At 50.5% G+C, this 24,615-nt stretch overlaps 1 long non-coding RNA gene across 1 annotated transcript in view; it reads left to right on the top strand.

The window, feature by feature from the left end:
• The first annotated feature begins 11,792 nt into the window (after positions 1-11,792).
• Positions 11,793-24,615, top strand: part of LOC140392437 (uncharacterized) — a 39,453-nt gene continuing 26,630 nt past the window's right edge. Inside the window, exon 1 of the long non-coding RNA XR_011935353.1 lies at positions 11,793-11,858. This is a non-coding gene — a long non-coding RNA (uncharacterized lncRNA). The remainder of the gene's footprint in view (positions 11,859-24,615) is intronic.

The raw sequence follows: 24,615 nt of genomic DNA, 5'->3' as shown, positions 1-24,615 counted from the left end.
GCTCTGTGCCCCTGGCACCATGCCCATCCCACACACCCTCAGCCCACCCCTTTTGGTCGGTGGGTTGGGAGAGCGGGCAGTCGCAGAGGCAGAGGTCAGCATGGGACAACCAAGTGAGCCCCTGGTGAATTTCGATGGCCCTATGGCACGTGAGTCATTCCCCCCCACACCATGCGTACCCGAGATCACACCATGCATCTTGCCTTGTGTCTTGCAGGATCACCACCTGACAGGGCAGGCTCACCCAGGGTCCCTCGCCCCAGCCGCAACTCCACAACTCGCCTGCGGACAAGGCAGAATCGTCCGGGATCCCTCGCCCCCCAACGCAACCCCGCGACACTCCGGAGCACCAGTCCGGGGACACCCGCTTCTCATCACTGCTGACAGCAACACTCTCCACCATCCCAGAGACACTAACCTCAGTTGATCATTTTAGTGAGGAGGCTCCAGAGGCACTCTCTGGTGTGCATGACACACATGTTGCAGTACATCGGGTGGAGGTAGGAACCCCAGGGGGGGCAGACAGTCAGAGGGCTGACTGACCCCGAGGACTAGCTGCCGTCAGACGGTCTTGGGCATCTGGAAAGGCCGATCCCATTAATGTTAGAGATGCAGGTGCAGAGCCAGGGACTACTTGAAGGGGTTGTCAGCAGCTTTCCGTCCCTGAAGGTGCCAATTGCCGACAGGACCAGGAGGCGGTGCCGACAATACATTCCACTCAGACCAACACCGCAAGGGTGGTGTCCATGGTAGAAGCCTTGGGTGCGAGGGTCACGGCCATGGGTCAGGATGTCCATGGTCTGGGCACAGTGTGTGGGCGGTGGCTACGTGCAGGACAGGGCAACCATGTCACAGGCAGCCATGCACCAGGGCCACAAGGATATTGCTGTGGCGCTCCAGATCTTGGCTGCGCGCGTCGTGACTGACCTGAGACTTGCACAGAGGGAACTGGCATATTCTGAGTGACATGGCACAGTCCCAGAGGGGCGTGGCACCATCCCTGTGCTCCATAGCCGCGAGCATTGAGACCCTGATCGAGATGAGAGCGAGCCTCCAGAACTGGCAGCACCAGGTGATGGCAGAGTCCCTGGAGCTTGCTCCGGCCGCACCCCCATCCCAAGCCATCAGGCACCCCGAGGGAGGAGGAGGTGATGGGGCCCTTGCCAGTCGCTCCCAATGGGGAGGTGCTGGAACACCGCAGTATCTTTGAATCCCCCCACCTGTTTCTGGTGCAACCAATGGGCAACAGGTAGGACAGAGTGGCACCACACCACCTGTGACACCTAGAATACTGCCAGGCCTATCCAGGACCAGTCGCTGCAGAGGGCGGCTGCCAAACGGGACCCAGGTCACAGGGTAGAATACGCAGCAGGCTGCTTCCAGATCAGACCTGTGGACCAACCTAGACGGAGCATGAGGACATGTAAGTTTAGAAAGGTGGACAGCAGTTAAGTTGGCACGAGTGAAGCACACAGGTTGGGGCTAGGGCACAATACATGTATATATACCACAATAAACACCTATGCACTGATGTTCCAAACTACCTCGGTCTTCTTTCTGTGGGGTGTGACAATGGGCTGTGTGCAGAAGGTGCACTGGGTGGGTGGGGGAGGTGGGGTGGGGGGCAGCCCATGGTCACTCACCAACTGCACATTCATGGAGTAGAACCCCTTCTGGTTGATGAATGGCACTCCCTCATGCGCCGGTGCTCGTGATCCCATTGATCACCCCCTGGACTGGGGCATGCCTGCGATGGCTGCGAATCCCACTGCCCCGGCATCCTGGTGAGCTCAATCCACATTCAAGTTGATATAGTGGCTGCCTGGGCACATAGGGCATCTGTGATGATGCAGATGCACCTTTGCACGGACGTCTGTGAGATCCCAGACAGATCCCAACTCAGCGCCTGGAAAGACCCTGTGGCATAGAGGTTCAGGGTGACTGTCATATTGACGGCCACCGGGAATCTTACGCATTCTAGTGTTCTGGAAGTTGTGTTTAAACTAAATATTTCTGGAAGAATTTTATAATTAGTAAACTTTGTTATTATCAAAACTGCAATAACATTGCAAGGAAAGCACTGTCATGATAAACTTTGAACAGTATTTTTATTTTGTTTTGAATCTTTATTTACTTTTCAACAGGGAGTGAAGAAATCCTAATTAAACACACAACAACAAAGAGGAATGATATCATTATGCATAAAAATCAATAAGTTTATTCAAGTATACAACTGAGTGATTAATAAAGGCAAAATAATTCATAAGAAGAAATGGACTAGGGGGTTAATTGTTGTCATGTGCCCTGTTCACCAGTTAGGTAAATAACAAGTGCAATGTTTATTTACATATAACTGCAATTCAGAGCCTCGTGGTTGCAAGTCAGCTTCCTGGATCGAACTGATACAGAAACTCAAGCTTGCTAGGGCAGTCCCCCACCCTGGTCCCTGGTTGGTTACCCAGACCACGTAACCCTGTCATCAGATCGCTCCATAAAGAGGGCAAACACCACCATTATGTAGTCCTGTCATTGTGGTGGACACAGCAAGTTAAGGGTGGAAAGCCTTGACCTTGCTTCAGATCATGTGTGATTATAACATCTTCCCTGCACCCTCTTAAAAATTCTGGGAACATCTGAAAGGATGCTGCCACTTTGATGTAAGTGGACAAGGGCAAGAAGTCTTCCAGCTTTTAGAAAGGCTGAAAATATTTTTGTTCGCTGCCCTGATTGGCATTCAGGGCATTGTGCCTTCAGGCAACAGTGCAACATGCCTGACAGAAGGTGACAGACAGACTCAATGCTGTGTGCAATACCTGTAGGACTCAGGAACAAATTCAGGAAAAGACAACAAACTTTAAGCAAACTGGCAAGGTAAGACTATCCAACAGTACCATGTGTACAGTACCATGTGTGCTAAATGGATGGCCCAAGATTGGATGTCACTCAATGATGCAACCTGATACACTTTGACATTGGCTTACGCTGATCTTGCACAATCTGTACAAATTAGGACACAAGATAAACCTGCAGTGAACAGATGAAAAACTCACCAATTTCTAAGGGTTTGATATATCTGCTGCTGTACCTTTGACTAAACCTTGAAGAAACTATGTAAGTGAATAAAAATGTCCGTTTATGTTGTTTCTCCAGGGATTCCACTGAAGTTATAATGCGAGGCCCTGTAGAAATTTTTCCTTATTGGATCATAACATTTCACAATATACAAAATAGGCCTCTGATTAAACGTCGGAAAGACCGAATCACATTGTTTTCGAACCTCGCTCTAAAATCTCATCCCTGGCTCAGGACTCTATCCTTCTCCCTGGCAACTGTCTGAGAGTAAACCAGTCTGTTTGCAACTTTGATATCATACTTGACCCCAAGGTGAGCTTCCAAACATACATTTGTGCTGTCAGTAAGACTCTTTCTACCTCCATAACATTGCGCGAATTCGCCCCTGTCTCAGCTCATCTGCCGCTGATACCCTCACTCATGCCTTTGGAGCCTCTAGATTCAACTATCCCAATGCACATCTGGCTTGTTTCTCACATTCAATTTCCATTAATTTGAGGTTCACTAAAATTTTGCTGCCCAAGTCTTAACTCGCACCAAGTCCTGTTTCCCTATCATTCCTGTGCTTGCTGACCTATATTGGCTCCTTGTCAAGCACTGTGTTGATTTAAATTTTTTTATCCTTGCTTCCCAATCCCCCCATGGCTTCACTCCTCCCTATCTGTGTAATTTCCTCTCCCCCCTTAACCCCCCCCCCCCCCCCCCGAGATATACTTTCCTTTAATTCTGGCCTCTTGAGCAGCCCTGGCTTTAATTGTTCCATCACAAGTGGTCTTGATTTCAGTTGCCTTGACAACAAGCTCTAAAATTCCATCCTTAAATCTCTCCACCCTCTACCTCACTTTCCTGCTTTAAGGCACTCCTTAAAACCTATGGCCGTGATTCAGCAACTGTGTTGCACCCTGTACGCATCCAGGCTCAACACTAAGGGCAATTTATCATGGCCAATCCACCTAACCTGCACATCTTTGGACTGTGGGAGGAAACCGGAGCACCCGGAGGAAACCCACGCACACACGGGGAGGATGTGCAGACTCCGCACAGACAGTGACCCAAGCCAGAATCGAACCTGGGACCCTGGAGCTGTGAAGCAATTGTACTGTCCACAATGCTACCGTGCTGCCCTCATCCGTTCAAGGGATGAACGGATGAGGGCAGCACGGTAGCATTGTGGACAGTACAATTGCTTCACAGCTCCAGGGTCCCAGGTTCGATTCTGGCTTGGGTCACTGTCTGTGCGGAGTCTGCACATCCTCCCCGTGTGTGCGTGGGTTTCCTCCGGGTGCTCCGGTTTCCTCCCACAGTCCAAAGATGTGCAGGTTAGGTGGATTGGCCATGATAAATTGCCCTTAGTGTTCAAAATTGCCCTTAGTGTTGGGTGGGGTTACTGGGTTATGGGGATAGGGTGGCGGTGTTGACCTTGGGTAAGGTGCTCTTTCCAAGAGCCGGTGCAGACTCGATGGGCCGAATGGCCTCCTTCTGCACTGTAAATTCTATGATCGCTCAAGATCCCTAAATTGGGCTCCGCACGGCGGCAAGGATCACTCCGCCAACTTGCTCCGTCCGGCGCGATTTATATCTCATGCTCGCAGGGAGAGATTCAGACAATGATATTTAAAGAGCCATCAGACCCATTTAAATACCCAGACACCATCGGCACCCGGTTCCCGGGGGTCAATGGCAACACCTGCGAAAGCTCAGCAGGGTGCCTTTTAGCACTGGTTTCCACAAACCAGGCGTACAAAGCACCTTTGGGGGCTTCCCAGGCTATTAGAGACCTCTGGGTGGTCAGGAACAGGGCAGGATGGTACCCTGGCACTCCCCTTGAACCTGGACACTTTGGCACCGCCAGCATGGCACACTGGCTGTGCTACCTGGGTGCCCTGCCAGTGCCAGCTTGGCACTGCCATGGTGTCCGGGTAGCACTTCCAGGGCAACAAGGGCACTGCCACGGTTCAAGGCTGGCTGTGCCAGGTTGGCAGTGCCAAGTTGCCCAGGTGCCAGGTTGGCAGTCTCAGAGGTTGAGCCCAGCGGGGAGAGGGGGGGGGGGGGGCCTTGCCCATAAAAGCAGGGGGAGGGGATTTTCTAGGCTCCCAGAAATGGCCCGTGGAGGGGGTGTTCAAAATGGCGCCCCGATCTGCGAGGAGCCAGACCTGCTGGCGAGATCAGCTCACCAGTGCAGGAAGGCTGCCTATGTGTGGAATCGGCGGGGGAAAACTCCCCGAGGTCTAAAAAACCGGCCAAGTGCCAGTGAACAGCCAGTGATCCTCGGTGCTGCAGCTGCCAAGAAGCATCCCATCAAACGTGAACTTTAACTTTTTTCTGCTGAATCGCGCCCTCCATCTCTGATCGAGCTTTTGGTGATCTGACCTAATACCTCCTCACCTGGTTTAGCATCTTAATTTGTTTTAAAATGTTTCTGTGAAGCGCCTTGGGACATTTTACTTCATTGAAGGTATTATATAAATGCAAGCCATTATTCAGTAATTGTGGCAATAATTTGCTTTGAAAAATGTGTCCTTCTGGTAAGTACTTAAACTAAGAAAGTATGCATGGCATGTAGACAGTACCACCTTTTTGGCTTAACAACACAGGATTTACTACAATACATTGGAAGTGCGTTTACATATCCACAGGCTACAATTTCAACTGACTTGAGTCATTGTTTGCATGCCCTGTTTTGGTGCAAACAAAAACTTTGTTCCCTCTCAGTCATACTTCGGTCACAAATTTAAGCTCAAATGTTACTGAACTTTCAATCAACTTTAAGTGGATTTCAATGAGTTGTGTGAAGATTTGAACATGGGTATGTGTAAGATCGGAATGATATGTGCATATTACAAAGTAATATTTTAGACTTTTGATTTTTTTTTCTTATACGTAAAACACAAAGGGGGTGATTCTCCGGTGCAAATCCTGCTGTTCCTGGGAAATAGCGGGCGAGCCCCTAAGCTGGGTTCACGCCGAACGTCAATCAGTACGAGATGCTTCCGGCCTGCTGCAAGTGCCATTATCAGGTTCATGCCCAGCATATTAAATATGCCGCAACTATTTTGGGCCAGATTATCCCGGCTCCTAGTATTAACCCCACCCACCCCACCCCAAGCCCTCCGGAGTGCTGCATGAGGCCGGGCAGGAATCACTGCCGGTCTCCATTGCTGGAGACCAGATGTGATGACCATGCCAGGGGTTCGGAGAGCATTGGAGCCCTGGGTGGTCAGGGACATAGCAGGGCAGTCCCTTGGCACTGCCCCCTGGAATCCTGGCGATGCCAATCTGGCACTGCTAGCTTGGCACTGCCAAGGATGCCGGAAGCTGTACCAGGTTGGCACTGCCAAGGGGAGGGGCCTGAAAGAGAGTGGCACCTGAAAGAGGGCAGGGCTTAAAGGAAGCGGGCCTGAAGGAGGAACGAAGGGGCGACATTAAGAGGGGTGGGCACCTGGCGGCCCCATAGCGGGAAGTCACACACTTGGGGGGGTGAACATTTGTACCGGCAATTGGCGGGGGTGGGAGGAGAGCCTGATGCTGGTGAGCAGCGGAGGTCTGAAGGGAGATCAAGTGGGGGGGTCCCGATCCCTCGGTGCCAGCAATCCTTTGGTGGGTCAGAGGGGAATGATGCCAGCGAGGATGGTGGGGGGATGGGGGTCACTGAAGCCTCGATTCTGGGAGTTTGGGGGGACTTTCACTGTCACTTAGCGATCCAGGTGCTCTTTAAAGATGGTGCCCCGATCTCTGTGAAGCGGCACTTGCCGACATGTTTAGGCTCCGCCTCTCTCAGTGCTGGTGCAAAACCTGCTCACCTCCATAAAAATGTACAAGTGTGGGTGGATTGTGATTCGGATCAAACCAACCACCTGACGGGAATCGCACCTCATTCCCGTCAGAGACCACACTTAGAAATATTTGAAGAGAATTTCACCTTAAATAACTGTTTTCTACTTACAACCCTCATTTTCTTCTCTTTGTTTCTTCCTTAATTGCCTCAGTGTCTTATTCATGAGTAATCTGTTCCAAAGTGGCAGATACAACCCACGTGAGTATCAATTCTTTTACACAACATTAAACAGCGAAATAAATCTTAGGGGGAGAGGAAGCTACATTTTGCGCATGGAGGATATATTTCACATGCACACTGCATTCCTCTAGTTTTGAATCAGACAATCCATCCTTACGTTAGCAACCCTCCCCACAAATTGATTGCTATTTCATGCAAATAAAATACTGGTCTTCCTCATAAAATGAAGGATTCCTCCACGTTCACATAAAATAAGTAGACAGGATGAGGCACATACTTTGAAAGAAGTTGTAAAATTCTATCCCATCTGAGTATTTCATATATCGCTAGAGAATGTGTTCGAAGCAGCTGCACCCCAGGGTTAGACTGCTGCGCCTGTAGTTTCAAATAATCAATACTGATCTTTTATGTTGAAAATATGTAAATCCCTATCCTCATGTTATGAAGTTTAGGTGTCCATCTAACCAAATGGGAACAGAGTCCCATAGCGAGCACATTTAGCTGCCTGTCTCCTGGCACTCGGAGCGCTGAGAAACATAATGTTATCTAACGCGACTCCAGTTAGAACTGCGGGGAACGCGTGGCTGAGGCTGCACTTAGTCCCATTTCCTGCACTGAAGAGCCCCACTAGTCGGATCTCAGTGCAAGGAGAGATTGGGATGGCGTATTTAAATAGCGCCCAATCTCCTGACCTCCCAAAGTAAACCCCCCCCAAATCCACAACTCACCTACAAGGGCGTCCTCGGGCCTACTGCACCCCACTTCATGTGCACATGGCAACCTCGGGGCCTGATCTCTACCAGTAAAAAGTGGCAGCTAGGCACTTTGGCAGTGCCAGCCTGGCACCCTGGCAGTGCCCCTCTCAGGTGGTAGTGTCACTTGGGCACCTTGTAAGTGCCAGGCTGGCACCCAGGCATTACTGCCAGGTTGCCAGGCTGGCAGTAGTAGTGGTAGAGTGTCACTCTGCCCAGAGGGCAAGCAGCTGGGGGCCTCCAACCCCTGTTTGCGGGAGCCGGTACTGAACAGCGATCGCCCGAGATCTCCCAGGCAAAGGAGATAGATACCAACACCTTGGTTACTTCAGAGCATTGAAAACCAGAGTGAGACGAGCTGTATCGCTCAAACATGCAGATTTGTCAGAAAGTAATCCTACCCACAATGAGGGATTCACATTGCGACATCTCGTGAGATCACGTTAGGCCTTGCGATGTCTCGTGAGCCAGGTAGATCCTGGGAGCGGGGTCTCACGGCATCTACCGGCCACGATGTGTCACGGCGCACTGACCTTCAGCCACAACGTAGATCGCGCCCGTGGTATTAAGTAATATATGGCAATTTCCAATTCCAGCAGTGACCATAATAAGTTAGTGACATTGATAGAAGTATAAACAGGGTGTTGCAAACTCATAACTTAATTTATTCAATTAAATTATTCCAGACATATTTTCACATCTCAAGTTGATCACATGGACCCCCTCCTATGTTCAGTGCAAATATTTCATCTTTACTTTCTGTCTCAAAATATAATCTGGAACTATACAGGCAGATGGCTTCAGCATCAGGGGGCTGTGTAGCACATTTGGCTAGATGGCTGGAGTATGATGCAGAATAGCACCAACAGCATGGGTTTGATCACTGGGCTGGTTTCTCGAGGCTTGCCTCCTTGCCTTGCCCCATGCTTCATGTGGAGGACTGCCCTCATGTTACATAGACAATTGTGTCTTTCGAGTGGAAAGAGATGCCTAGGGTCCCTTGTGAATCATGGCTAATTAGTTTACCTTTTCGGGGCAGAATCTAGGACTCTTCACAGAGTGCTGGCTCGAGAGAGGAGCCGACATGTAGCTCTCCAGCTGCACAGCTGAGTTTTCTCTCCAGATTCTCGTGCGCGCACAGGAAATCTGGAGGGGTGCTTTCGGCCATCACTGGTGGTGGGGCGGGGTCTGATTGAGCCAGCAACATCGGTTCCTGATCGGGGTGCAATTTAAGGGGCGTGTCAATCTGCGTTAATGCAATATTCCCCCCCATCTCCCCTCCCCCACGAATATGGGAACCCCCCTCACAAGCAATGGGCAAAGGGGGAAGCCCCCTCCCCCCCCCACAAGTAACCGGGCAACCCCCACCACTCACAACGGGGGCTTTCTTTATCTGGGGGGAAACATACGACAGGGAAGCCCTTTAACCACACATTCATTTTTTTAAAAGATATTTTATCCCAAACATATTCAACATTCACAAAATACACAGTCCATCAAAGCATAGTCAACAGTTTGTCCAGTTTTCCCCCTTTAAAGCATCCCGCCGCCTCACCCCTCCCTCTGTGATGAGCAGCTCGTCAAAGAAAGTCATGAATGTCCTCCACCATACCTCGGAGGCCTCTTCTGACCCCCTCAACTCGAACTTTATCTTCACCAGCCAGAGAAAGTCATACAATTCTCCCAGCCCGGCTGCCAATCTCGTTGGCGTATCCGACCTACAATTCAGCAGGATCCTTCTCAAGGTAATCAGAGAGGCGATGGCCACGACATGGCTCCCTTCCCCTCCAGCAGCGCCGGCTCCTCTGAGACCCCAAAGATTGGCACCATAGGGTCTGGCCTGACCTCAGCCCCCACTATCCTGGCCAACGTCCTAAACACCACCTCTCAAAAGCTCTCTAGTTTCTGTCAACCCCAGAACATGTGAGCCTAGAATCACTGGCCCCCGCCCACATTCTCACACCCATCGGTCAACCCTGGAAGAGCCCACTCATCTTCGCCCGAGTCATCTGTACCCTGTGTACCACCTTGAACTGAATCAAGCTCATCCATGTTCAGGAGGAGGTGGGGTTCACATTCCGCATCGCCTCACACCAGAGTCTCCGACCTATTTCCCTCCCCTACTCATACTCCCACGACACTTTATCCTCACTACCTGTGCCTTGCCCTGCTCCCCCAACCACCCATTATATGTCCCTTTTGTGAGAGCCATAAAGAATCCAGCACAAGTTTGTAGAGTCAAACAGAACCATAACTTTATTTACAACAATATGTACATAGTACCAGCAGTTCACTACTGGTTCCCTCTCTAGCCGGTACCAGACTGGCCAGCTCTATTTATACAGCTACACTGCTAATGATTGCCCCGATCCATTGGGGGAGTTCATATTCCCCAAGGAACATGGTGTAACCAATTGTCCCCAGCCAATTGGATCTGGGCAGGTTATGACAGTCCCCAATCCTACCCTTCCCCAAACATCAGGGAGCAGCCGTTGTTCCAACAGCGTGGAGTCCGGTAACTGGGAGAATGTCTGCCACTCCTTTCACACAAAGTCCCGCACCTACATGTACCTAAACATGCTCGCCCTTGGCAGCTCAAACCTTTCCCGCAGCTCGTCCAGCCCACAAACTTCCCTCCGAGAATATATCCCTAACCCGCTCCTGCCCCATCTCCCTCCATTTCACATACATCCCATCCATTCCCCCCCTAACTTAAACCTGTGGTTTCTACACAATGGCGTCAGCAACGACAGTTTATCCAACTTAAAATACCTCCTCAACTGGTTCTATGTGCTGATAGTCCATTGCACCTCCTGACTCCCTGTATGTTACCCCGGGGCTAACAGCAATGGGACCGTCACCAGGGTCCTCCGATCAAAACCCCTGCAGGACTCTTCCTCCAACCTAATCCACTCACAGTGGGTACCCCTGCCCCATTCCCCTATGCAGCCCAAAATACCTTGCACAGTTTTGTTCATACACAAGCTTGGCACCGGGGTCGCATACGATAGATGCACCCACGCCACAAACTTTCGCCCAAACCCAAATCTACCCAGAATTTCAAGCAGGTGCCTCCACTCTACCCAATCAGAGGCCTTCTCCGCCTCCATGGATATATTAACCTTCGGTGCCTGCCGCCCTGACCGAATCATAACTATGTTCAACAGCCTTCTAATGTTGCTGGAGAGCTGCCTACCCTTCACAAAACCTGTGCTCGGAGATCACCTCTGGCACACACCCTTCCAACCTACCCACCAACACCTTCGCCAGTACGTTCACATCCGTGTTCAACAAAGCGATGGGCCTGTAGCACCCACACTCCAGTTGGTCCTTCCCCTCCATTGAGATCAGCTAAATCAATGCCTGAGACAACTTACCCCTCTCCACTGCCTCACTAAACAACCCCAACAGATGGTGGGCCAACTCTTTCCGTGATAAAACTCCGCTGGAAATCCATCCGGCCTGTAGCCTTCCTCGACTGCATTCCCCTGATACTATCCCTCAGCCCCAACGCTCCTGCAATGCCGCCTCTTCCACCCCTAACCATATATTAATTTATGAAAATTAATTTAAACGCGGGAACCTCATTGCGTCACTGGCGAGAGGAGAGGAAAATCAGAGACAGATCTGGCCACCAGGATCCCTGTTCCCACCGTCTCATGAGATTTTTCTGCCGGTGTCACCATTTGCGCCTGTGGCGAATGCCAGCAGAAAATCGCCCCCATTGTGTCACTGGCCACTCCGGAGCCTCCATTGATGAAGTTAAGACCCAGCTTAGATTCAAACGAACACAATTGGATAAACATTCCTGAATAGCAAGTGCACATCTATTTCAGTTTGGATGACAATGTAATTGATTTTGACCGATCTCGTTAATTAATTCCAGTATTTAGCAACTATAAACTTTTCTATTGTTTCAGTTTTAGGACTTAGGTTAAAGGGAATGCGAGATGAAATTCTGTACCGTTCGCTCATGCGGTTGGAATGCTCACCACCTCTGGGAGCTGAACTTTCAACCAGTTAAGTGTGATGTAAATAATTTGAGCCACTTTCCTGGAAGATCATGACTCACTATTTTTCTAATTTAGCCAATAAATACATCATTCACCCTATCATGAGACCTTGCATGCAGTTTCCAGACACAGCAATAAGCACAGGATTTGTATGTGCTAACCATATAAGATTCTTTATAAACCCTTGATCACCTAAAAAGATATATCACAAAGTTATTTTTTTAGTAAATGGACTCTCTCTTTTCGCCTTAGACATTAAGTATGATCTTCCATAAATACATTTCGCTATGGAATATGAATAGTGCTCCATTCAGGAATAGTATGAGACTGTTTCCCCAACTTCTGTGGGTGGTTAGTTCTTTCCAGCTATAGCTCATTTTATTTCAGTTTATATCTCAGGAAGGCATTTATGTAATCCTGTGAGTTAAAATCCCCATGGAGCAAAATACTTTTAAAGATGGAAATAATGAGCCAACACAGCGGGGGCAATTTTCCCCAAAACTGGCAAAGTGGCACTTTCGGCAAGAAAATCAGTGTGATTCCCATTGGTCCCGGCGCTGTGGTCTAGATCACAATCTTCTCTCCTACATGAAACACCCTGATTCACCAGCCCGAGGGGTCATCTGAACACTTCAATCAAGGAAGCACTGCATTTAAATGACTCCACAGAAGTTGCTCACAGTGAAGCCAAGAGGTTAACAGCCAAGAATCCAGCTCCACAATTCACCGAGGGAGCCCTCGCAAGAGTGTTGGATGTTGTGGAGGAGAGAAGGGCAAATATCTATCCTCAGACTGGCAGGAGACCCTCCAGCAAAGTCATGAATTCCACCTCGGAGAAGGTGGGAGCACTGCTCAGTCCCAGCAGCCTGCCCAAGAGGGCAAGAGTGCTGTGTCGGAAGGAGATGAATGACCAACTGCAACCAGCGAGGGTAACAATAATAATGATCTTCATTATTGTCACAAGTAGGCTTACATTAACACAGCAATGAAATTACTGCCAAAATTCCCTAGTCTCCGCACTCAGGCATCTGTTCGGATACATTGAAGGAGAATTCAGAATGTCCAATTCACCTAACAAGCACGTCTTTCGGGACTTGTGGGAGGAAACTGGAGCATCTGGTGGAAACCCATGCAGACACGGGAAGAAGGTACAGACTCCGCACAGATAGTGACCCAAGCTGGGAATCGAACCTGGGACCCTGGCATTGTGAAGCAACAGTGCTAACCACTGTGCTACCGTGCCGCCCATAATAATATTTATTAGTGTCACAAGTAGGCTTAAATTAACACAGTAAAAAGTTTTATAACACCAGGTTAAAGTCCAACAGGTTTGTTTCGATGTCACTAGCTTTCGGAGCGCTGCTCCTTCCTCAGGTGAATGAAGAGGTATGTTCCAGAAACATATATATAGACAGATTCAAAGATGCCAGACAATGCTTGGAATGCGAGCATTAACAGGTGATTAAATCTTTACAGATCCAGATTAACACTACAATGAAGTTACTGTGAAAAGCCCCGAGTCGCCACATTCCGGCGCCTGTTCAGGTACACAGAGGGAGAATTCAGAATGTCCAATTCATCTAACAGCATGTCTTTCAGGACTTGTGGGAGGAAACTGGAGCACCCGGAGGAAACCCACGCAGACATGGGGAGAACGTGCAGACTCCGCACAGTGACCCAAAGCCGGGAATCAAACTTGGAACCTTGCCGCTGTGAAGCAACAGTGCTGCAACAGTGCTAACCACTGTGCTACTGTGCCGCCCCATAAGTGCTCCCTGTCTCCTCTTGGAACTTCATGCTTCCGTCATCTTGGTAATGTCACCTGGAACCCACATACTATCACTTCTCAAGTTTCCAGCACCCAAACTCCCAGCATCATCCTCGAACCCCCCCCCCCCCCCCCCCCAGCACTCTTCATCAGAACCCCTTGCTGCTTAGACGCTGCGCCCACACATGCTAGTTGTCATCAGCCTCTGATCTGTCAGGCGTCCAGCTCACATTATCCCCTTTTGTGTCCCTGCAGGAGAAGATAACCCACAACCACCGAGAGAGAGAGAGGAAATGGGAATGCCCGAGCTGAGGATCCCGACTCCATTTGAGGAGATGGTCATGGAACTCGCAGGGGAGGAGCAGGAGTGGGACTGCACTGAGAGTGGTTGACTGCAGAAGAGAAGTGAGGAGCTACTGCACCTTCACCCAGATGATCAGTCACAAGTCAGTGCGTCATTGTTCAAACCCTTGACCAGGCCATGTACTAAAACCCATGTCCCTTGCCTTGCAGGAGCATAAACCGAAGAACCTGACTCGTCGACCAGCAGTGCCCCACGGGCCAGCTTGAAAGCACCTCAGAGGATATCTTGGAAGAGGAACCGGATGAAGTGTCACAGCTATCATGTGCACCATCCACCATTGCAGAGACACACACCTTGGTGGATGAACTCAGTGATGCATGATCAATGACCACTAAAGCGAGGTTGTAGTCCAACTGAAGGCTTTAATAAGCTAGATGTTTCCCCCAGCAGCTCAGGTACAGAAAGAGGGCTGCTGGGGTGGCACGGGTTCTTATATCCCGCCTATCAGGGCGGAGCTATTATACACTCTAGCCAATAGAAAGCATACAGTTTCCACCCAGGGTGCTTTAGCCTATCAGGTACCGTAATATCTATAATACCACAGTTAGCAGGCACTTTCTAGTGAACACCACACTGCTTCTGATGAACATCAGGTGGAGGCAAGAATGTCCCATAGTTCGGACAGTTGGAGGTCTGCTGGTTCATAGATCACAGCTGTGCCCCAGGTGCTGTGCCTCGAGAGACATTCACTCCTCAGCTGCTTGAGATGCAGAGACAGAGCTGCGAACACCAGGAGAGGTTGTCAGCGACTTTTATGTGACTTCAAGGCCAAATGGAGGATTCTCAAAGCCTCCTGTCACAGGAGATGTTGCCGGCAATGCGTGGCAGTCAGGCCAACACTGCAAAGGTGGCAGCCACATTGGAAAGCCTGCTCCAAGATGTCAGATCCATGACTGCTGATCTCCGAGGAATTTCTCAGTTCCTGACGATCATGGCTGAGGCGTTCAACACCATGGCCCAGACAATGACGTGTCTCCAAGATTGGCAATGCCAGATGATGTTCAGCCTGGTGGAGCTCACGCCAGCTGCCCCTCCAGCCCATGGAGTAATTAAAGGGCCTGCAATCACCTGGAGGGAGGAGGAACTGCTGGAGCACCTCCTGGGGCCTTCAACCCAGGAGAGCTTGTGAGTGACCAGCCCTTCTGAATCCACCCTTCCTGATATCGCCACATCTCAGAAATAATGGGCTGAACAGGGTAATGCGGCAACACGATTGCCTCCTGAGAGTAGGCCAGCACCTTCCAGGTACTGGCTCTCCAGGCGATGCATGCCAAGGGCATCTCAGGCAACAGGCATGAAAGGCAGCGAGCCACCTCCAGTTCTTTCTTAAAATAAATTTACAGTACCCAATTATTTTTTTTCCAATTAAAGGGTAATTTAGCGTGGCTAATCCACCTCGCCTGCACATCCTTGGGTTGTGGGGGTGACACGGGGAGAATGTGCAAACTCCACACAGACATGACCCAGGGCCGGGATCAAACCCAGGTTCTCAGAGCCGCGAGGCAGCAGTGCTAACCACTTCTCAGAGCCGCGAGGCAGCAGTGCTAACCACTGTGCCACCATGCCACCCCTGCTGCCTCCAATTCTGATGTGAAACCTGAAGATACACCTAGACATAGTGGGAGGGTTTGCAAGGCTAACGAATTGTAAGGGGCAGAGCATGGGCATGGGTGGTTAGGCATAGAGAGTTGGTTTTTTTAATCAAATGTCACAAATGCACATGTTACCAGGGCAGCCCTGGTCCTTCTGCCCTTACGAACCCTCGCTCCATCCTCCGGCACTTCTCCAGCCTCTTCCTCCACTCCCTCCTGGTCTTCCTCCCCATTCAAGGAGATGGTCTGCCTTCCAAGCCTTCATCAGTAAGGTGGTCACTCACTGCTCTGACAAGTTATGCAGGGCATAGCAGACCACCACAATGCGGGAGACCCTCTGGAGACTGTACTATAAGGCCCACCGGACCTGTTGAGGCAGCGGAAGCACATCTGAAGGAGTCTGATGCATTGCTCAATCACAGACCTGTTGGCATTGGGAGCCTCATTTAAGCGGGCCTCTGCTTCAGTCTCAGACCTCTGGACTGGCATCATCAGCCAAGACCTCAGTGGTTCCTTTGTCCCAAACAAGCCATTCCTGCAGCCTTGATTGACCAGCGAATATTCCAGACTTTGCGATAGTCCAAGGATGTAGTTATCATGCACACTCCTGGGAAACATGAACACACATGCATGAACCTCATCTGATGGCCACACTCCAGCTGGACAATAAGAGAATGGAAACCCTTTGTGTTCATGAGTGGGACTGACATGAGTGCAGTCATAGCATCATAGAATTTACAGTGCAGAAGGAGGCCATTCGACCCATCGAGTCTGCACCGGCTCTTGGAAAGAGCACACTATCCAAGCCCACACCTCCACCCTATCCCCATAACCCAGTAACCCCACCCACCACTAAGGGCAATTTTGGACATTAAGGGCAATTTATCATGGCCAATCCACCTAACCTGCACATCTTTGGACTGTGGGAGGAAACCGGAGCACCCGGAGGAAACCCAAGCACACACGGGGAGAACGTGCAGACTCCGCACAGAGTGACCCAAGCCGGGAATCGAACGTGGATCCTGGAGCTGTGAAGCAATTATGCTAACCACCATGCTACCGTGCTGCCCTCGATTGCCCTCTGCAGCTGTGGCAGACCAGCTATGGAGCAGAATCCCTCAGACCTCTTGTCCTGCCGGGCCTGGTCCAGGTTGAAACGGATGAAGCCCCATGCCCTCGTAGAGAGTGCACAGTGACATCATGGGTGCATTCATGAGCGGATTACTGGGAAATGCCACACAGGTCACCCGTGGAGCCCTGGAACGAACCCACCATGTAGAAGTTGAGGGGTGCTGTGATCTTCATGACCAAAGGGAGGGATGCCCTCCGCCTCCATGTGCCACCAAGTTGTACAGAATGTGGCATAGGTACCGCACTGTTTCCCTGGTGAGTCCGAGTCTCCTGCGGCACATGTCTGTCAGCTCCAGGAAGTACACCCTGGCCCTGTATACCATCAGTCTCCTTCTTTGCCTTCATGCCCCCCTGTTTGGCTGCTGCTGTTTCTGGCCCTTGAGCCTGCCCTGTGGCCCCTGGTCTCCTGGTGCTGGGTGCTCCCTGGGTGCCTCCAGTCATAGCTGCTGGAGTCTGTGCTCCTCCTGCGCTGTAATTAGCAGAATTGCAGCTCGACTGGCTCCATACTGATCTCAATGGGTAAGCTGCAAAGGATGGATGAGAGAGAGAGAGTCAGGCTGGTGTCACAGCTGCTTAACTTCAGTACCTCCCCTCACCCATTGTCCTCCCAGTCCTGGAAGCTGCGAATCCTGCACCTTATCCAGCAGCTATCACTCACTCACATCTCTGGACCCTTCCATCTCCATTGCTTTATTGGCCCTGGTCAATGCTCTCGCCCCTTCAGAACTGACTCTGGCCTCCCAGGGTGTCCTCTTCCTTATTCTCTACTTCACTGGGGGTTCTGATAGGAGGTGTCAATGGTCACCTTTCCCTCATGGGGAGGGTCAACTGGGTGGCAATGTCCATCTTGAGGGATAATAGATTCTCAATGGCAAGCTCTGGGATTCAGCACTTATGCAGACACAGTCCCTCTCGATTACGTGCACCCAAGCATCTATCTTTGAACTATGAGTTACCACCCTTCTCCTTGATTTTGAGATTGTGGGCAGCTGACATTTTTAATGGTGAACTCATGAGTGCCATTTGTTTGACAAGTGTAAGTCTCAGGAATTTTAGAGGGCACAATTACTTTCCACATCAGGGATAGGCAAGTCTAATAGGCATCTTTCTTACTCAGGCTGTATCATCCGGAGATCTCATTGCTGTCAGGAATTACACTTAAGATTCCTGGAGAGGCACTGCAATAATTTTTAACAATTGAACCCATCCACCGCCACATCAGCCGTGACCCCCATCCTGAGCCCCACATTTTCCCCACTTAACACCCACACCTGGAGCTGGGCTGAGGGCTCTGCCCCCTTGGACCCCCTGGTACTTGGTGTAGAGGGGTATTCACCCCCTTTCTCCCTCTCGGAGGTCATGGCACCTGGTTCCTGTTTTTAAAAACTAGTAGTAATTCGTGGGTGGGAAGATTCTATGAGATCTGAAGATGCATTCAAATTTATGCAAATCAGGTTCATGCCCTTCCTGGGCCATTCCGTCGTCAGACCCTGGTGATAAGCCTCTGGATATTCAACCTCCAGCAGACGAGGAGCCTGAGGCCACCTTCTGCTCCTGAACATCGGAGTAATGTGCTTCCAGTTACTTGCAGACCCCTTAGCATTATTATTGCCCTAGCTGAAATTAGCTAATGCAATACAAGCCAGGAATGAAACCTGGACCTTCCTGGTCTGCAGTCGCACTGTGCCACGCAACATGACGTGTACGATTGCTGAGACATTCAAGGGCTTTAAACAAATAACAATGAGGAATCCTCAGAGTTAATCAAATAAGGATCCGACCTTTCAAATTATTTAGACTCCTCCAAGGTCCAAAGGGAATAGAAATAAAGGCCTAGGGATTTCATGTTGTCTGCTTTCTGGTGCATATCAATTGATGTGCAGACAGGGCTGACCCAACCGTTTATATTAATTGATTGAACCTTCATGCCTCCAGAGGCAGCCGACCTACTTGACCCTGTTGAATATTGGGCCACATGATTCACCATCAGCAGCCCGAAGATAAGACGCAGGAGGTAGATGACATTCCAGCTCTTCCACAGGAAGATTCTTGTGATTTTTTAAAAATATAGAAGCAACCCTTTTAGTGGAGGTCACTGCTTCGGCTGCAGTGACAACATGAGAATCTCAAGGAGAGCAAGCCCAATAGCTGCTCCACTCATCACAATCCAATGTAGTGGATGGGGGTGTAAGGATTGGCATCCACCCATTTGTGAGAGATGATGGGAATGCAGCATCAGAATTTTGGTGAGGTTAGATGAGATCATCCACTGCACAAGAACACAGGAATTAGAAGCAGGAGGAGGCCACCAGGCCCTTCGAGCCTGCCCCGCCATTCAATGCGATCATGGCTGATCTATGCCGGCCTCAACTCCTTTTCTGTGCCATTTCCCCACGGCCCTCTATTCCTCACTCTGTCAAATATTTATCCATCTCCACTTGAAATACTTCTAAAGAACCAGCCTCCATTACCCTCCGGGGAAGAGAATTCACCATCCTCGCAAGAAGAAATCTCCATGCGCCTCAGTTTTAAATGACTGGCCCTTTATCTTGTAGTTATGTCCCCTTATTCGAGACTCTCTCACTGGTGAAAACATCTCACCATCTACCCTGTCAATCCCTCTCAGGATCTTACATGTTTGAATAGGGTCATTCCAAGAATACAGACACAGACTATGTAGTCTCTCATGATAGGACAACCCTCATCCCAGGAATGAGCCTGGTGAATCTCCTTTGGACTATCTCCAATGTTACTATATCCTTTGTTTTGGGAAGGGACCAAAACTGTACGCATTATTCCAGGTGAGGCCTCACCAACACCCTGTACAATTGCAACAGACCTTCCTATTTTCAAACTCCAATCCCTTTGCAATAAAGAACATGTGGTAGGCTATATTAGGGGTATCGCGGTACCGAGGTGGGATGTACCTTATACTGTAGTATGAGTTGTGGAACCTGCCTGCTGGGTCCGCCCAGCAGGCGGAGCATAAGAGTCTGTGTTACATCCACAGCAGTCATTCTGTACCGGAGCTGCTGGGGTAACTACTTGTTCATTAATGCCTTCAATTGGACTACAATCTCGCTTCAGTAGTGATCGTGCATCAATTTAATGAACAAGATTGAAGAATGGCTGTTCTCCGCATCAAGCCAGTGTGTCTACAAATCAACCCTCACGCAGCAAATGCAGCAGCAACTTTTAAACATTGTCTGGCATGTTTCAACGGTGTGGTGGTATGTATTAGGGGTAGTACGGTACCTGTGAAGCCGAGAGGCTATTGGCTGACAGGTCCCTGGTCCTGGTTGGATCTGCCGCCTGCTGGCTCCGCCCTGAAGGCGGAGTATAAGAGCTTGAGTTCTCCCAGCAGCCGCATTCTGTAACTGAGCTGCTGGGGAACAAGTCTTGCTTCATCAAGCCTCGATTGACTTCATCACTTCTCGACTTGAGTGAGTAATTGTTGCACTACAAATGGGTACATTAGGATGGCCCCACTACCCCCACGGAGGAACAGAAAATGCAAGTCCTCCATTCAAGGGTGAGCCCAGAAATCTACACGCTTGTCGAAGACGCGGATGGTTTTGAGGACGCAATGACTTTGTTAAAAGAGCACTACGTCCGCACTGTGAATCAGGTATACGCTCGGCATCTTTAGCTACCAGGCGGCAAATCCCAGGGGAATCACTGGACGATTTTTACCGCGCATTGTTAATGTTAGGTAGAAACTATAACTGTCCACAAGTCTCAGCCAATGACCACACCAAACTCTTAATACGGGATGCTTTTGTTGCGGGCTTGCTGTCCTCTAAAATCCGCCAGCGACTGCTGGAAAATGACATGCTAGGGATTAAAGAGGCACGGAAACTTGCGCACTCCCTAGATGTAGCCTCCCGCAATGCCCACACGGTACAACCGCACGGTACCCGCATGGACAGGGTGGACCCCACCCGCGGCCGATTTCAAAGAACCCCTAAATTCCCCACAAGCTTGTGCAGTGCTGCAGTCAGAAACCCCGGGGAGGGGCCCAATGCTATTTTTGCGGGCAAAACAAACACCCCTGGCAATGCTGCCCGGCCCGATCCGCAATTTGCAAGGGCTGCGGGAAGAAGGGGCACCTCGTGGCAGTATGCCAGGCCGGGTCAGCTGCCGCTGTCTCCAAAGGCGAACCTGGCTCGCTGCCATTTCTCTCCTCACAGGCCATGTGCGATTCATGGGGGCAGCCGCCTTGGATGATATCTCTGGAACCCGACTCGGCTGGCCATATATCGCCTGATGAGATCTCCCAGCCGGCCATGTGCGATTCATGGGGGCAGCCATCTTGGATGACACCTCAGGACCCCGACTCGGGTGGCCGTGTATCGTCCGACGAGATCTCTCAGCTTCTGTCACAACTTGCCTCAGTGACACTGGACCAGTCTCGGCCCCGAACGCTTTCAACCGCTACGACGTCGGTACTCATCAACGGGCACAAGACATCCTGCTTGATCGACTCTGGGAGCATGGAGAGCTTCATCCATCCCAATACGGTAAGACACTGCTCCCTCGCTGTACACCCGATTAAACAAAAGATCTCCCTGGCCTCTGGGTCCCACTCTGTTGAGATCCGGGGGTACTGCATAGCCAACCTCACGGTCCAGGGCATGGAGTTCAATAACTTCCGACTCTACGTCCTCTACGATCTCTGCGCTGCCACACTCCTAGGACAGGACTTCCAGTGTAACCTGCAAAGTTTAACGTTCAAATTTGGCGGCCCCATACCCCCCCTCACTGTCTGCGGCCTCGTGGCCCCCAAGGTCGACTCACCTTCCCTGTTTGCAAACCTGACCGCCAATTGCAAACCCGTCGCCACCAGGAGCAGACGGTACAGTGCCCAGGACCGGACCTTCATTAGGTCGGAAGTCCAACGGTTACTAAAGGAAGGCATTATCGAGGCCAGCAACAGTCTCTGGAGAGCTCAAGTCGTGGTTGTAAAGACCGGGGAGAAACATAGATGGTCATAGACTACAGTCAGACCATCAACAGGTATACGCAGCTCGACGCGTACCCTCTCCCCCGCATATCTGAAATGGTCAACCAGATAGCGCAATACAAGGTTTTCTCCACAGTAGACCTTAAATTAGCCAACTATCAGCTCCCCATTCGCCCGGACAACCGCAAGTACACTGCATTCGAAGCAGATGGGCGGCTCTACCACTTTCTAAGGTTTCCCTTTGGTGTCACAAATGGGGTGTCGGTCTACCAATGGGAGAGGGACTGAATGGTTGACCGGTACGGTCTGCGGGCCATGTTCCCATACCTTGACAATGTCACCATCTGCGGCCACGACCAGCAGGACCACAACACCAACCTCCGCAAATTCCTCCATACCGCAAAAATCCTTAACTTAACCTATAACAAGGACAAATGTGTGTTTCGCACCGATCGCCTAGCCATCCTTGGATACGTAGTGCATGATGGAGTCATAGGCCCAGATCCCAAACGCATGGAGTTTCCCCTCCCCCACTGTCCCAAGGCCCTGAAATGTTGCCTGGGCTTCTTTTCTTATTACGCCCAGTGGGTCCCCAATGATGTGGACAAGACCCGCCCACTAATTCAGTCCACGGTTTTCCCCCTATCGGCAGAGGCCCGCCAGGCTTTCAGTCGCATCAAAGCAGACATTGCCAGGGCGACGATGCACGCAATCGATGAGTCCCTCCCCTTCCAGGTCAAGAGCGATGCATCAGACGTAGCTCTGGCTGCCACCCTCAATCAGGCGGGCAGACCCGTGGCCTTCTTTTCATGTACCCTCCACGCCTCAGAAATCCGCCATTCCTCCGCCGAGAAGGAGGCCCAAGCCATCGTCGAAGCTGTGCGGCATTGGAGGCATTACCTGGTCAGCAGGAGATTCAGTCTCCTCACTGACCAACGGTCGGTAGCCTTCATGTTTGACAATGCACAGCAGGGCAAAATTAAGAATGATGAGATCTTATGGTGGAAGATCGAGCTCTCCACCTATAATTACGAGATCGTGTATCGTCCCAGGAAGCTCAACGAGCCTCCTGATGCCCTGTCACGCGGCACTTGTGCCAGTGTACAAGTAGACCGACTCCAGACCCTCCACGACAACCTCTGCCACCGGGGGTCACTCGGTTCTTCCACTTTGTTAAAGCCCGCAATCTGCCCTACTCCATCGAGGAGGTCAGGGCCGTAACCAGAAACTGCCAAATCTGCGCGGAGTGCAAGCCACACTTCTACAGGCCAGAGAAAGCGCACCTGGTGAAGGCATCCCGCCCCTTTGAATGCCTCAGCATGGATTTCAAAGGGCCCCTTCCCTCCACCAACTGCAACACACATTTCTTAAACGTGATTGATGAGTACTCCCAGTTCCCTTTCGCCATCCCCTATCCCGACATGACGGCTGCCACCGTTATTAAGGCCCTCCACAACATCTTTGCCCTGTTCGGTTTCCCCGCCTACATCCATAGCGAAAGGGGGTCCTCCTTCATGAGTGACGAGATGCGTCAATTCCTGCTCAGCAAGGGCATTGCCTCCAGCAGGACGACCAGTTACAACTCCTGGGAAAAAGGGCAGGTAGAGAGGGAGAACGGGACGGTCTGGAAGGCCATCCTACTGGCCCTGCGGTCCAAGAATCTCCCAATGTCCCGACGGCAGGAGGTCCTTCCCGATGCACTTCACTCCATCCGATCACTACTGTGCACTACTACCAACGAAACACCTCATGAACGTCTCCTTGCCTTCCCTAGGAAGTCCTCCTTGGGGACCTCGCTCCCAACATGGCTGGCAGCCCCCGGACCCGTCCTACTCCGCAAACACGTACGGGCCCACAAGTCGGACCCACTGATCGAGAGGGTACATCTCCTCCATGCTAACCCCCAGTACGCCTATGTGGTGTACCCCGACGGCCGACAAGACAGGGTCTCCCTCCGGGATCTGTCCCCCGCTGGATCCCCCCCTCCCCACCAACCCCAACCATTTTTTCACTGGCGCACACCACTGCAGCCCCCTTCCCAGGAGGATCTGTCCTCCCACTGGCCCCATCCGGATGCGATGAAGCTGAAGTCAGTTTTCTGTTCAAATTAAGCAATAGTGCTAGAATACTGTCTTATTATTACATTGCCACTGATTAGTCAAATGAATGAAATTGTGCAACAGGAAGCTTATTCGGCTTTGGTGGGCGCCTGCCAGACTTCCTTTATCTGTACAATATCAGCAACTTGATTTTTTAAAACTGAAATCAATGTCGGGAGCAATTATTTCAGTGCAAACTATGCTCCCTGATGCATCCCCCTGAGCAAAGTCTTGTTCTGCAGCTGGGCATCAACTAATTAAAACAAGGAAACAGAATAGATATGGGAATAATGAACTTTATGAAATAAAGTCATTAAGGTTTTTAGCTTCTTTTCAATTTCCTGAGGCTTTCCTGTTCCACGGTGTGTATTCAGCAGGGAAACAAGGCGAAAAGCATTACATTTGGAAATACTACTTGGAGGAGTAGGAGAATTATTTTCACACACTGGATCTTAGGCTACATACAATACAAAGGGCTTCATGAAAGAACGGTTCGCATACGGAATATTGTTGGAATATATCGGATTGTTCCCTCTCTAGGTAATGCAAGACACCTGTTTCACAGGATTATATTACTAAAGAACTGCAAGTGAAACTAAAACTAGTGGGAATCTATGTTTTCTTACATGTTACAACATAGAAACTGAAGTATCCCAGAGCCTGAGGGAGAAATGTCATCGAATCATAGAATCCCAACTGTGCAGAAGGAGTCCTTTCGGCCCATCGCGTCTGCACCGACCCTTCGAAAGGCTACCCTACCTAGGCCCAATCCCCCGCCCTATTCCTGTAACCCCACCCTAAAGGACAATTTTGCATGGCCAATCCACCCAACCTGCACATCTCTGG

This window comes from Scyliorhinus torazame, chromosome 16, assembly GCF_047496885.1.
Source record: "Scyliorhinus torazame isolate Kashiwa2021f chromosome 16, sScyTor2.1, whole genome shotgun sequence".
Lineage (NCBI taxonomy): Eukaryota > Metazoa > Chordata > Chondrichthyes > Carcharhiniformes > Scyliorhinidae > Scyliorhinus > Scyliorhinus torazame.
This window is presented reverse-complemented; position numbering and strand designations above follow the sequence as displayed.